At 41.1% G+C, this 14,971-nt stretch overlaps 1 long non-coding RNA gene across 1 annotated transcript in view; it reads left to right on the plus strand.

Moving 5' to 3' along the window:
- The window catches only part of LOC308354972, a 53,355-nt gene continuing 38,384 nt past the window's right edge, over nt 1-14,971 (plus strand). The window contains exons 1-3 of the long non-coding RNA XR_013967920.1: nt 1-94; nt 345-403; nt 861-937. This is a non-coding gene — a long non-coding RNA (uncharacterized lncRNA). The remainder of the gene's footprint in view (nt 95-344; nt 404-860; nt 938-14,971) is intronic.

A 14,971-nucleotide genomic window follows, 5' to 3' on the forward strand; every position in this document is an offset into this window, starting at 1 on the left:
GACTTTACAGACGCAGAAATTAGTGCCGGAAAGAACTTCTTGAATTACCTGTTTCTGCTTACAATGAAAGATGACAAACACGGAGCTATAGAGGGTAAAGGTCTGGGTTATCCTGTTCATTTGTGGCCTAACCAATAGTCCGATTTTCAGGTACAGTTAAGTCAAAACGGGTTTCTGTCAAAAGACTGAGAAACTACTGCCAAGGTAGTTCACGACCAAAGGATGTTCTCTAACAGGAGGGCGTTTTTTCCAGCTAGTGAGGTGGAGTTTTATAGGCGGGAGAATCCAGGAGGTACAAGGCAGGTCAGATCTCTTGTGATTATTCTTTCTTTCTTCTCCCGCAGCTCCACCTTTGTAGTTCCCTGCATGTATCCTAGTTCCACAGAAAATGAATAGATCTCAGGTGAGTTGTTTATTTTTCTTCTCCCTGTTTTGTTTACTGTGACTGTCTGAGGCTTTCAAGGGTCAATAGGTTAGAATGGAAATACAGAAATAGATGAAAATCAGCTTCAGAGAAAATATCCAGGAGTGCATCAGTATCAGGACAAAGTGGTATGCAGAAATATGCAGGTTTTATGATATTACAGCCAAGTTTGATTTTTCTTTTGTATGGTACCTCCCACCCCCAAGATTTTGTTTATTTACTTTAGAGAAAGAGAGTGCATGTGGTGAGGGGAGGAGCGGGGGTGGGGGTGGGGGGGGGATAAGTGGGGGGAGAATCTCAAGCAGACTCTGTGAGGAGCCTGACTCAGGGCTTACTCCCACCACTGAGGTCATGACTCCAACGGAAATAAGAGACGCTCAACCTACTGAGGCACCCAGGCCCTGCTTTATTCTTATTTTTATTTTTTTGAAAGTAGGCTCCACACCCAGCGTGGGACTTGAACTCACAACCCTGAGATCAAGAATCACATGCTCCAGTGACTGAGCCAACCAGGTGCCCCTAAATTTGTCTGACTTTTCTGAAAGACATTCTTTGTTGCATGATTTGAACTGGCTCTTAAATTGTCATAGTAATTCCTCATGCGAAGTAAGGGTTCTAAAAAATGTTCCTGTTCTGATTTTCCTGTAGGTAACAGTAAATAATCTCTCAGGGACTAGGGGAAATCAATATAGCCTGCTGCCTGTAATTGCTCCTCCAGGGAAGCAGGGCACACTGTGTTGAAGGAGAATTCAGTCGATCCAGGTTTCTACAGGCCCAAGTGCCACCATGGTCCCATAGACTTCTTTCTGACGATCCCACTTGATCCAGGCATAGAACCATGTCTCCAAGGAAGAATGAATAATATATAGATAGATAGATAGATAGATATAATCTCCTTTAATATTATAAATAGATTGTGCAGCAGATGGATTAAAGTTGTGTTTTCTAGCAAATATGTCCCCATTTCCCTTAAATATTTCAAACCAAATCACTTGTTCGATCTGTCTGGTAAGGGGCAATGGAGATCTTATTATGGCAAATGTCATGGATACTTTAGTACTTAAATTACCTTGAGTTCAGTGAATTGAGCATTCTGTCCAGTTCTGGTGCCCATGTCCAGTCTCTCCTAGAAAGTCTTCTTTTTTTTTTTTTTTCTTTTTTTTTTTAAAGATTTTCTTTATTTGACAGACAGCGATCACAAGGAGGCAGGGAGAGAGGAAGGGAAGGAGGCTTCCTGCTGAGCAGAGAGCCCAATGCAGGGCTGGATCCTAGGACCCTGGGATCATGACCTGAGCTGAAGGCAGAAGCTTTAACCCACTGCGCCACTGAGGTGCCCCTCCTAGAAAGTCTTCTTGGTTGGTTTCTAGTCTATTCCTCCTTCTGTGATTATTTCTTTTCTGTCTTTTTCACAGTGTCTTCTTCCTCTTCTTGCCTCTTATTATTGTTTCTTCCACAGTGTCCATTACTGATCTCCTATTGTGCTCACTCTCCTGGTCTTGTTGGCGAATCTCTTTGTTCTGGGGATGTGCTGTTTGCTGGGATGCTTGAATCTGGTCTCTAGACCAGACCTCTCCCTTACCCTGGACCCTAATGGCCAACTCTACTGGACATTTCTTTATAGCTCATCTACAGATCCAAGCTCTACAGATCCAAAAGGAAAGTTGTTATTAACAGCCAGCCCCCCTGTTGCCCTTCTTTATCTCTTACCAGATGTTATCACCAGCCAGCCCATTGTCCGGGTAACAAACACAACATTTTTTTTTTTAAGATTTTATTTATTTATTTGACAGACAGAGATCACAAGTAGGCAGAGCAGCAGGCAGAGAGAGAGAGGAGGAAGCAGGCTCCCTGCTGAGCGGAGACCCCGATGTGGGGCTCGATTCCAGGACCCTGGGATCATGACCTGAGCTGAAGGCAGAGGCTTTAACCCACTGAGCCACCCAGGCACCCCCAACACAGCATGTTTTAAGTGCCATCCTTTACCTGCTACCTAAACATCCAGTTGGTGATTAAATCTTGTTATTTTCAAGTTGTTAATATCTCTTCCTTTTTTTAATAAAGATTTTTTATTTATTCATTTGAGAGAGGAAGTGAGTACATGTGTGAAAGCATGAGCATCGGGGAGGGTCAGAGATAGAGAAGCAGACTCCCCGATGAGCAGGGAGCCCCAAGGAGGGGCGATCCCAGGACCCTGGGATCATGACATGAGCTGAAGGCAGCTGCTTAACTAACTGAGCCACCCAGGTGTCTGTGGTCTGACTTCTTTTATTCAGTGTTATGTCTGTGAGAGCATCCCTGGGTAGCATTAGTTTGTTTTTTCTCCCCTTTGTGACTATACCACAGTTTATCCATCCTGCTCTGGATGGATTTGTGGGCTGTTTCTTTTTCTTTTTTTAAAAGATTTTATTTATTTATTCATGAGAGACAGAGAGAGAGGCCGAGGGAGAAGCAGGCTCAGTGGGGAGCCTGATGCTCTGATCCCAGGACCCTGGGATCATGACCTGAGCAGAAGGCAGACCCTTAACCCTTTCAGCCACCCAGGCACTTGAACTGTTTCTAATTCTGGCTTTTGTACATGTCTTTTGGTGTATATATGCACTTGATTCTGAAGGATGTAAACCTAGAAGTGGAATCGGTGGGTCATAGAAGATGTATATATGTTTGGCTTTGACAGATTCTGCCAAATGGTTTGACAAAGTAGTTACACTACTTGACACTCCCAGCGGCCATACACCAGTCCTGTTGCACCATAGCCTTAATTAACACTTGACACTTGATGGCATTTGGTATTGTTTGTGAGGTTTTCTTTTAGTTTTTTTTTTTTTCCTCTTTCTTTCTTTTTTTTTTTTTTTTTGGTATTTGGTGAGTGTAGTGGTATCTCATTGTGGTTTTATTTTGTACTTCTCTGAAGACCGATGATGTGGAGCATCTTTTCCATGTTAACTGACCATTTTGATATCTTTTTTTAAGTGTGTTTCAGTCATGTCCATTAAAAATTTTGACAGTTTGTCTTTGCTGTATTAACTTATAGAAGTTCTTTGTATGTTCTAGATATGAGTCCTTTGTCAGATATGTGCACTGCAGATATCTTTGAGACTTGTTCTGAATTTAATTAAGTCAGTTCATTAATCTTTTCTTTATGGTTAGTGCTCTGTGTGTCCTGTTTGAAAAAAAAAAATCTTTGCCTATCCAGAAGTCATAAGGGAATTTTCCTGAGTTTTCTTTTAAAAGCTCAAATTGATTTACTTTCACGTTAGGTGTATGATCATTTTGAATTTTTATATATATATCTTTTTTTCTTCTCTTTCTTTTTTGTTTTTGGCATGAGCTATGGCTAACCAGTTCCTCCAGTACCATTTATTTAAGACCTTTCTTTCCCAACAGAATATTGTTGAAAATCAGGTGACCACATATATGAGCAATTATTTTGGAATTTTTTAAAAAATTTATTTACTTATTTATTTTAGAGAAACAGAGACAGGGAGAAGAGAGAGCAGGGGGAGGGGCAAGGGGAGAGAGAATCCTGAAGCAGACCCCCTGCTGAGTACAGAGGCCTGTGCATGTCCCACCACCCTGAGATGGTGACCTGAGTTGAAATCAAGAATTGGTCTTAACTGACTGATCCAGCCAGACACTCCCTTTTTGGATTCTTATTTCTATTGCAGTTGTCTCTTTGTCTAGCCTCCTGCCAGTAGTACCCTGTCCTTATTATTGTAGCTTTATAAGAAGTATTCATTGTCTGTGGGTATAAGTTTTCTACTTTCATTCTTGGAGAATTGCCTTGGCTTAACCCACTGAGCCACCCAGGTACCTGGGTCTGGATTTTCTTTATGGAAGTTTTAAATTATAGGTTTAATTTCTTTACATTAGGAAAATTGTCCTTTAGGACACGATAAAAGTTGCAGTTGTTTCTTCCCAGTTTGTCATTTATCATCCCAGGTAAGGAATAGGTGCTTTTTTCTCCAGGGCAAAGTATGGTTCACCCAGACCAGTTCAGATAACAAGAGTCACACAAAGGGTTTCTCACAGTTGGCTTTGCTTTCTGGCTCTATTTCCCCCTGGGCTGATCTTCTAGGAAGAGAGCCAACAGTGGTGTTAATTTAGCATCCTGATATGAGCTGAAAGCCTTACTCTTATTCCTGTCCCTTAATATTTTTAGTCAAGGTCAGCAGTGACCTCCATTGCTGAATCCAATGGTGAAAGTCTCAGTCTTCTTACTTGCATTTTTTTTTGTTCTTATTTTTTAAAGGATTTATTTATTGGGGCACCTGGGTGGCTCAGTTAAGCATCTGCCTTCCACTCCAGTCATGATCTCAGGGTCCTGGAACCGAGTCCCACATTGGGTTCCTTGCTCAGTGGGGAGCCTGCTTCTCCCTCTCACATTCCCCCTGTTTGTGTTTCCTCTTGCTGTCTCTTAGTCAAATAAATAAATAAAATCTTCAAAAAAAAAAAAAGAAGATTTATTTATTTATTTAAGAGCAGGTGGGAACATGTGAGCAGGGGGAGGGGCAGAGGAAGTGGGAGACAAGTGGGCTCAGGGAGTGTGCTGAGCGGGGAGCCTGAGGATGTGGGATTCAGGGCTCAATCCCAGGACCCTGGGATCATGACCTGAGCTGAAATCCAGAGTCTGATGTGTAGTCAACTGTACCACCCCGGTGCTCCCTGACTTGCTCTTTTAGCACCACTGGTTACTTTTTCCTTCTGATTCACTTCACTCACTTGGCTTTCACAGTCTGTTAATCTTCCTTCCCTCTCTCTTACTTGGTGGTTCCTCCTTTTCCTCCTATCTCTGAATCTTGGCATGCCCTAGAGCACGGTCCTTGGTCCTGTCCTTCCTTTGTCAGAGGCCCCTCCCTTGATGATCTAGTCTGTTCTTATCTGCTGATAATCTGTGATCAGCCTTCTCTTCCGCACTTGAGATGGGTTTATCTTACTGTCCAATCTGTATCCATTTGAATGTTTATAGACTCAAGCTCAGCTTGACTAAAACTGACCTCCTGAGCTTTGCCTCCCAAACCTGCTTCCTCTGGTGCCTTCTCCTTCTTAATAGCGGACACTTTGGGATCATCCTTGACCTGTTTTTTCTTGTGCTCTGTATCTTGTTTGTCAGGAAAACTGTGGGGCCCTATATCTAAAATATATCTAGGGTCTGACCTCTTCTGATCTTCTCTCCTACAATTACCCTCACCAGGCCAGAATAATGGGTCTGGTCTTGTCTGGATTACAGAAATAGTCACAGAGCAGGTCTTGCTGCTTCTCAACCCTGGCCCCTCAACACAGCATCCAGAATGCTCCTTGTAGAATGTGAGTCAGGTTATTTTATGTCACTCCTGTGTTCAACGTCTCCCATTTTTCTTTGAGTAAAAGCCAAAGTTCTTACAGTGGTTTATGTGGCCCATTTTTGATCCGATCTTGCTTCCTTAGCCCCTTGATCCCTCTGTTCCAGCCCTGCTTGCTTTCTTGCTGTTCTAGAAACATACCAGGCCCAGTGCCACCTTTATCCTTACACCAAATGCGTAAATAAATAAAATGTTAAAAAAAATCCTTGGGGGCGCTTGGGTGGCTCAGTGGGTTAAGGCCTCTGCCTTCGGCTCAGGTCATGATCTCAGGGTCCTGGGATCGAGCCCTGCATCCGGCTCTCTGCTCAGCGGGGAGCCTGCTTCCCTTCCTCTCTCTCTGCCTGCCTCTCTGCCTACTTGTGATCTCTGTCTGTCAAATAGATAAATAAAATCTTTTAAAAAATCCTTGATTAATTTTTACCATTTATTATTACATGATATTTGCCTTTGCCCAATTGAAAGTTAAGACTGTAAATTCTATTTTATCTGAGGTAACTAAGGCCATGCTTGCTTCCCTTTTGTTTGCATTTTCTTATAAAATTTTAACTCCTTCATTTTTCACCATTTTTATCACTTTGAGATTTATTTTTATAATAACAAATGTCAGCATTTTGGTTTTTTAGACCATTATGTCAGTCTGTCTTAGATAAGAAATATATCCCTCACATTTTCTGCAATAATCCATGTATTTGGTTTTATATAACCATCTTAGTTTGCTAAATATTATATTTGAGTATAACATAAATATATACCCTAGTTTTAGCTATTAATTATACATTTTTCAGAATCTGAATCCTCCAGCCCCTCTTAGATGACCTTAGAAAGCTTTAGTCCACCCTGCCCTTCACCCAGACTCCTGCATTTTGCTAATTTATCAGTGTATTATTGGTTCTTCCCTGTGGAGAGTCTTTTCCGTTTCAAGAGGCCTTTTTAAACATTATGTTGTACATTTCAAGTAGGCTCCACACCCAACTTGGGGCCCAAAGGGTGGCTTGAACTCACAACCCTGAAATTAAGACCTGAGCTGAGGTCGAGAGTTGGAGGCTTAACTGACAGCCACCAGGAGCCCCTATGTTGTACATTTCAAATTATGTTAATATTATCCATCTGGTTGAAGCTGTATATCCCTAACAAGATCTGTTGTTTCCCACTCCTTCCCTTCCTCTTCAACTTTCCCTTGCTTGAGACTGTTGAGCAGTTTATTTGTACCTACTCGGTGTTTTCTCCGTGGAGGTAACATAGGTGATTTAGCCCTTGAGGCACTGCCCATTTGAACACATCTGGTTTGGGGCCTGTCATATGAAAGGCAGTTTATTTGTGCATATGATTTCTAGATTGAAATTATTTTCTCATAATCACATTGTCTTTTTGTTTTCACCACTGCAGAGGAGAAATCTGAAGTTGGGATACATCTCTTTGTGAGTCAGTTGTTCTTTCATCTGGAAGCTTGTAAGAGTTTATCCTTGTTATTCAGTATTATATAAATGTATGCCTCAGTGCATCTTTTTTCATTAATTCTAGATTGGTGGCTTTCTTCTTTCAACGTTTTAGGTATTTAATTCCCCTCTTGCTTGCATGGATTCTGAGAAGTCTGTTGTAATTCTTATCATTGTTCCTTTGTAGGTAAGAAGCACACCCCTCTAGGCTCCCCCCCCCCTCCCCTTTTCTTTGCTTCTCTCAGGATTTTCCCCGTTGTCTTTGGTTTTCTGGAATTTAAATATGATATGACTAGATGTGGTTTTGTTGGTATTTATCCCACTTGGTATTATCTGAGCTTCCTGGATCTGTCATTAATTTTGGAATTTTTTGGTCATTGTTACTTCAGATATTCCCTCTGCTCTGTTCTTCTGGTATTCTACTTGTGCATATATTATAGCTTTTGATGTCCCACAGCTCTTGGATGGATGTTCTATTTTTTCATTCTTTTTCTCTTCACATTTCAGTTAGTGAAGTTTTGTTGACCTCTCTTCAAGTTCACCGGTTCTTTCCTTGGCTTGTGTAATGTGCCTTTCAAAGGCATTCCTCATTTCTATTACTGTGGTTTTGAATTCTAGCATTTCCTTTTGATTTTTTTCTTGGAATTTCTCTTTCCTTGCTTATGTAACTCATTTATTCTTGAATGTTGTCTATTTTTTTTCATTCAACTGTTTAGCATATTAATCATAGTTATTTAAAAGTCCCTCTCATAATTCCAGCATCTGTATTATATCTGAGTCTTGTCCTGATGATTACTTTGTCTCTTCCAAGCATCTTTTTTTCTTGCTTTTTGATATGCTTTGCAATTTTTTTTTCTTCCAAAGCTGGAAACGTATCTTGTAAAAGAACTGAGATAAATGGGTTTTATGTGATTCTGGCTAGGAGATGGGCTGTGTTTAATGTTGTAGCTGGAGGTCTCAGAGTCTCCAAATTCCTTAAGTGTCCTTGTTTTTGACTCCCATCTTGACTTTGGGCTTCCCTGTGTACTCCTGTGTCTTGAAACTGTTCAGGTTTTTCATCTGTGATCTGCTGTTTGTTATTGCCCTGGATCCTGTTGATGTGGTGGGAAGTTGTCGAGAGGGAAGCATTTCCTAATCTCATGATTAAATTTCAGTCTTTTAATGGTCCTATATCCCAGAATTTTTAATAAGCTGGAAAACTGTTACTATTTCATTTCATTTATTTTATTTTTAAATTTGTTCAGTTTTATTGAGATATAATTGACAAATAAAATTGTAAGATTTAAAGTGTAGGGGATCCTGGCTGGGTTGTGGAATAGCATGTAACTCTTGATCTCAGGGTCATGAGTTTGAGCCCCATGTTGGGTGTAGAAATTACCGGGGGGAAAAAAAACTTTAACAACAATAAAAAGTATACATTGTGGTGATTTGATATACATACACATTATGAAAAGATTCCCCCATCTAGTTAATTATTTATTACATCTGTTACCTCATAAATTTATTTATTTATTTTTTTACTATTTTGTGAGAATGTTTAATTTCTCTTCTCTTAGCAAATTTCAGTATACAGTATAGTGTTATCAACTGTAGTCACCACGTTATACATGAGATCCTCAGACTTCATTTATCTTATAGCTGGAAATTTGTAACTTTTTACCAAACTCTCCCTATTTCCACTACTTGTCAGCCCCTGGCAGTCACCTTTTTACCTTCTGTTTCTGTGAGTTTGCCTTTTTTTTTTTTTTTTTTTTAAGATTCCATATATAAATGATACTGTTAAGTAGTTGTCTTTCTCTGTCTGGCTTATTTCATCCAACATAATAGTGATTTCAGAGTCCATCCATCTTGTCCCATATAGGAGGATTTCCTTCTTTCTCATGGCTGAATCATAGTCTGCAGTGATATATATATGTAACCTTTCAGAATTGGCTTTTTTCACTCAGCATAACTGCCTGAAGATTCATTTAACCCTGTTTCTCTGCATATCAGTAATTTATTCTTTTTTATTGCTCAGTATTACTTTGTGGTCTGGATGTACCACAGTTTGTCTACCTATTAAGCTAGGCTGTTTCCAATATTTTATTTTGAATAAAAGTGTTATGAACTTTCCCCCCATCTTGTTTACTGTAGTGACTAGAACTTCTAGGACTATGCTAAATAAGAGCAGTGAGAGTAGATATCTCCACTTGTTCCTGATCTTAGGGGAAAAGGACTGTCTTTCAACATTAAGTATGATGTTAGCTTTAGATTTCTTAGTAGATTCTCTTTACTAGGCTGAGGTAATTTCCTTCTATACTGGGTGTCCCAGGACCCCTGGGTTTGGTGATTTATTTGGAGAACTCAGCATGTAGTCCTTTTCATGGCTAAGATGTATTACAGTGAAAAGAGACAAGGCAAAATCAGCAAAACGTATAGGCACGGGGGGCAAAGTCCCCCCTTGGAAAGCAGACACAAGCTTCCGCAAGTCCTTTCCCAGTGGAGTCACACAGGATGCATGTGATTCCTCCGACACCAAATTGTGACAGTACATGTGAAGATTGCCTACCAGTGAAACTCGTCAAAGACTCAGTGCCCAGGGTGTTCTCCCTAGCACATATCCAAATTCCAGCTTCCCAGAAGGAAAGCATGTTTTCAGAATAAGGCGTATTGTTTGAAAAGTTTAGGCACAGTAAGACATTCTTATCACGGAAAGATGGGAACACTCCCGAAAATTGAAGTTCCCAGGTGCCAGCAATAGGCCTTGAGAGCAGGCCTTCCTAAGGATATTAATCTCGGGCTTGCTATGTTAACCCTTTTCTGCACACTTTCTATTTTTGACTTTTTCAGCGTTTGTCCAGGTGTTGGATTTTGTGAAATGGTTTTTCTACATTTAGTATGATCACATGAGTCTTCTTCATTAGCCTGTTTATATGGTGGATTACATTATGATTGACTGACTGATTTTTAAGGAAGCTCTAGGCCCAATGTGGGGCTTGAACACAGGACCCCAAGATCAAGAGTGGCATGCTCTACTGACTGAGCCAGCCAGAGCCCCTACATTATGAATTTTTAAATGTTTAACCAGCCTCACTACTTGGAATAAATCCCTCTTGGTCGAGGTGTGTGGTACTTTTTATACATGATTGGATTTGGTTTGTTAGTATTTTGTTGCAGATTTTTGTGTGTAAATTGATGAGAGGTATTGGTCTATTTTTTTTTTTTGCACTGTATGTATGGTTTTGATATCAGACTAATATTAACCTTATTAAATGAGCTGGGAAGTGCCCTTCTTCTGTTTTTTTTTTGGTAAAAGAATGTCTAATTGATGTTAATTATTCTTTTAATGTCTGGTAGATTCTCCAAATCTGGCTTTGGAGGTGTCTTTTTTGAGAGCTTTATAATTATGAATTTTGTCTGAATTTTCTTTGTTCTGAAGTTTACTTTATTGGATATTACACTTTTGTAATTGTCTTACAGTTTTTGGATATTGTTTTGTTTTGTTCTCTTTGCATTTCAGTTTTGCATTTCTTCAAGCTTGCTGATCCTTTCCTCAACCATCTCATCTCTTGATGAACCCATAAAAGACATTCTTCATTCCTTTCACAGTCTTATTGATTTCTAGCATTTGTTTTTGATTCTTAGCGTTTCCATTCTCTGCTTGCATTACTTATCTGTTCTTGCATGTTGTCCATTTTTTCCATTGGTGCTCTTAACACAGTAATCATAATTTATTTTATTTTAAAAATGTATTTATTTAAGAGAGAGCAGTGGGGAGGGACAGAGAGAGAGGGAGAAAGAGTCTCAGCTAGACTCCACACTGAGTGCAGAGTGAGATCAGACCAGAGCTGAAACCAGAAGTTTGATGCCTAACCGACCGCGCCATCCAGGTGCCTCAGTAATCATAATTTCAAATTCTCAAGTCTCATAACACCGACACTTCTGCTATACCTGAATCTGCCTCTGCTGCTTTCTCTTTCTTTTCAAACTGTCTTTTTTTTTTTCTTTTAGTATGACTTCAGTTTTTATTGAAATATGGACAGCAGCGCCTGGGTGGCTCAGTCATTAAGCATCTGCCTTCGGCTCAGGTCACGATCCCAGGGTCCTGGGATCGAGCCCCAAATCAGTCTCCCTGCTCAGCAGGAAGCCTGCTTCTCCCTCTCGCACTCCCCCTGCTTGTGTTCCCTGTCTCGCTGTCTCTCTCTGTGTCAAATAAATAAATAAAATCTTAAAAAAATATATGAACATGATGTACTGGTGTATTAGAATTCTCCCGAGAAAGAGAACCAATAGGATAAATAGGAGATCTATTATAGGAGTTGACTCCCACAATTGTAGAGGTCACAAAGTTCAAGGATCTGCTGTCAGTAAGCTGGAAATCAGAACAGGCAGTGGTGTCATTCGGCCTGAGTCTGAAGGCCTGAGAGCCAGGAGTGCTGATGTCCAAAGGCAGGAAGAAGATGGATGTCCCAGCTCAAGCAAAAAGAGCGTTCTTCCTCCACCTTTTTGTTCTATTCAGGCCTTTAGTGCATTGGGTAATGCCTACCTGCACTGGTGAGGGGGATTTTTACTTAGTCTGCCTATTCAAATGACAATCTCTTCTGAGAACACCGTCACAGAGACACCCAGAAATGTTTTACTAGCTTTGTGGGCATCCTTTAGCACAGTGAAGTTGACACCAGATCATCGCAATTGGGTAAAGGGAACTGAGATAAATAGTCCTTTGGTGTGTGGCCTTAGACTGATCTGTCTGGGGGTTAGGCTGCAGTTACTGTTTGCTGTTGCTGTGTTACCGGGTGAACTGGGGAGATGGCGGGCCTTGGGTCTTTGACCCAGACAATCTAAAAGATGTCCCCAAAGGCTCTTGGTCTCATCATGAGAAAGAATTCAAGGACAAATACAACACAGCAGCTGAGGGTCACAAGTGGGAAAGTTTGTTAAAGTGAAAGTACATTCTCAAGATGTGAGAGCTGGTGAGTTCAAGAGAGAGAGTGCGCCGCGTGCTCTTTTTTTTTTTTTTTTTAAGATTTTATTTATTTATTTGACAGAGATCACAAGTAGGCAGAGAGACAGGCAGGGTGGGGAGGAAGCAGGCTCCCTGCTGAGCAGAGAGCCCGACGTGGGATTGATCCCAGGACCCTGAGATCAGGGCCTGAGCTGAAGGCAGAGGCTTTAACCCACTGAGCCACCCAGGCACCCCGGGTTTCTAACTTTTATTGACAGTCGTTAACAAGGGGAAGAATATTCATTACTTGAGGAGGGGATTTTTCCAAAGTAGGTTTTTGGACTTTTTCTTGCTTATTTGGTCAGGCACCTGTCATCTTGGGCCTGGCTGGTTTGATCCAGCTTTTTACACTTTGTTTTGGAGTGCTGCTAAGACAGGCTTCTGACTTTCCAGATAGGTGGCCACGATTTCCTCTTTACTGGACTCCAGGCCTCCCTTTAGAACTTAACCAACTGCCTCTAACAGCTGTAGGTATCAATATTTGTAGCAGTTGCTCCAGGTATCATAATGTATATGTAACTGAATGTTTATCACAGTTGACTTAACGTCAATATTTTACCACTCAGTGTGAAGCATGGAAACCTTACTTCCATTTAGTTGTTTTTCCTTTCCCTACTTTTAAATATTATTCTGTTGAGTATCACATTGATACAGGCAGGCTGGGTCTGAGGACCTAGATGGGGGGCCTGCAGGAGCAGCCAAGAGAGTCCTTGACTTTGCATAGGACAGAAATCAAACTCAGGTGGAGGGGAAGTGAGAACAGTTTGTTGAAGGTATAGAGAGCAGATAAGAGACTGTTAGGTGTCCTTCGAAGTCATTTATGCTCTGGTGCCAGGGATCTTGCTATGTCATTGGTCTGGAACACTGTATGTGACACTGCCTGGTCACTCTTTAGATGTTATCTATAGTGCTAGAAGACTTCAAAGAATTGTTAACTCCTTGACCTTTATAAGGAGGACATAGTGTGTGTAGGGCAGGGGTGTAGGTCCTAGCAAGAACAGAAGCAGGAAAAGGAGCAAGCAGCAGCCCTTTGTGGGATCTCTTCAGTGTCACTGACTCAACATGGTATTTTAATTTTTGCTTCAACCTTGAAATATGATTTATAAAACTCATTAGGAAAGGATAGTTTCTTCTTTAGCCATTCTTTAATGGTAGATCTCCTTACAACAAATTCTGTTAGTTTTCTTTCATGTGAGAATATCTTAATTTCTTCTTCATTCCTGATGGAGAGTTTCAAACCAGATGAAGAATTTACAATTTAGAGTATTTTCCTATGAGCTTTCAAAAAAATGTGACAATTCCTGGGGTGCCTGGGATCAGGCACCCCAGTTAGGCGTCTGCCTTCAGCTTGGGTCATGATCCTGAGGTCCTGGGATCAAGTCCCACATAGGGCTCCCTGCTTAATGGAGAGCCTGCTTTTTCCTCTCCCACTCCCCCTGCTGTGTTCCCTCTCTTACTGTCTCTCTCTCTCTCTCTGTCAAATAAATAAATAAAATCTTAAAAAGAGGAAAGGAAAAGAAAAATGTGAGAATTCCTTCCAGCCTCCACGATTCCAGATGAGAAATCCACTGTCATTCAAATTGGTGTTCTATGGGTGATGTGTTGTTTCTTTAACGCTGTTTTCAGGGTTTTTTTTCTTTAGCTTTCAGAAGTTTAATTGTGATATGTCTAGGCATAGATTTTTGGGAGGTTTGACTAGTGTCTTCTATTTAGATTTGTCTTTTGTCAGTTTGGGGACATTTCCAGCCATTATTTTTTTAAACATAGAGCTGGCGGCCATGAGGCTTCCCCTCACCCCCAGCCTATTTTCTCTTTGGTTCAGATGGGCCAATCTGTTGTTCTATCCTCAAGTTCAAGGATTCTTGTCATCTGCAATTGTTATGGGCTGAATGAAGTCCTCTTGAAAGATAGGATGAAGTCCGAACCTCTGGTGCCTATTTGCGACCTTGTTCAATTATTCAGTTTTACTCTTAAGAAATTTAAAGTTTTGGGTGCCTGGGTGGCTCAGTCAGTTAAGTGTCCTACTCTTGATTTTGGCTCAGGTCATGAACTCAGGGTTGTGAGGTTGAGCCCCAAATGGGGGTCTGTGCTGGGTGTGGAGCCTGGTTAAGATTCTCTCTCCCTCTCCCTCTGCCTGCCCCTCCTTGCTTTCTCCCTCTCTCTTAAAAAAACCTAAAATTTTTTTAAAAAGCAATTTTAGGGACTCCTGGGTGGCTCAGTTGGTTAAGCAACTGTCTTTAGCTCAGGTCATGATCCTGGAGTCCAGGGATTGAGTCCCATGTCCGGTTCCCTGCTCAGTGGGGAGTCTGCTTCTCCCTCTGACCCTTCCCCCTCTCATGCTCTCTCTCATTCTCTCTCAAATAAATAAATAGAATCTTAAAAAAAAAAGAGAAATTTTAGGTCTTCTCATAGAATTTCAAACCTGGTACTTATCTCGAGACACTTTACATATTCAAAAATTTGCTTTTAACTTCTGCCCTTTTTTAAACAATCTTATTTATTTATTTGTCACAGAGGGAGAGGTAGCCAGCGTGTGTGCACAGGCAGGGAGAGCGGCAGGCAGAGGGAGTAGCATGCTCCCTCCTGAGCAAGGAGCCTGATGTGGGACTGATCCCAGGCCCCAGGATCATGAGAGGAGCTGTAGGTAGACGTTTGACTGAGTGAGCCACCCAGGAGTCCTTCCAGCCTTCTTGAATACTAGACTCTGTCCTCCATACCTGCTCTCTGCAGGGGCTCAAGCCTTATTCTCAGCCCTCATTTGTGCCAGAATTTGTAAGTGGTCCTGGGT

This window comes from Martes martes, assembly GCF_963455335.1.
Source record: "Martes martes genome assembly, chromosome: 14".
Lineage (NCBI taxonomy): Eukaryota > Metazoa > Chordata > Mammalia > Carnivora > Mustelidae > Martes > Martes martes.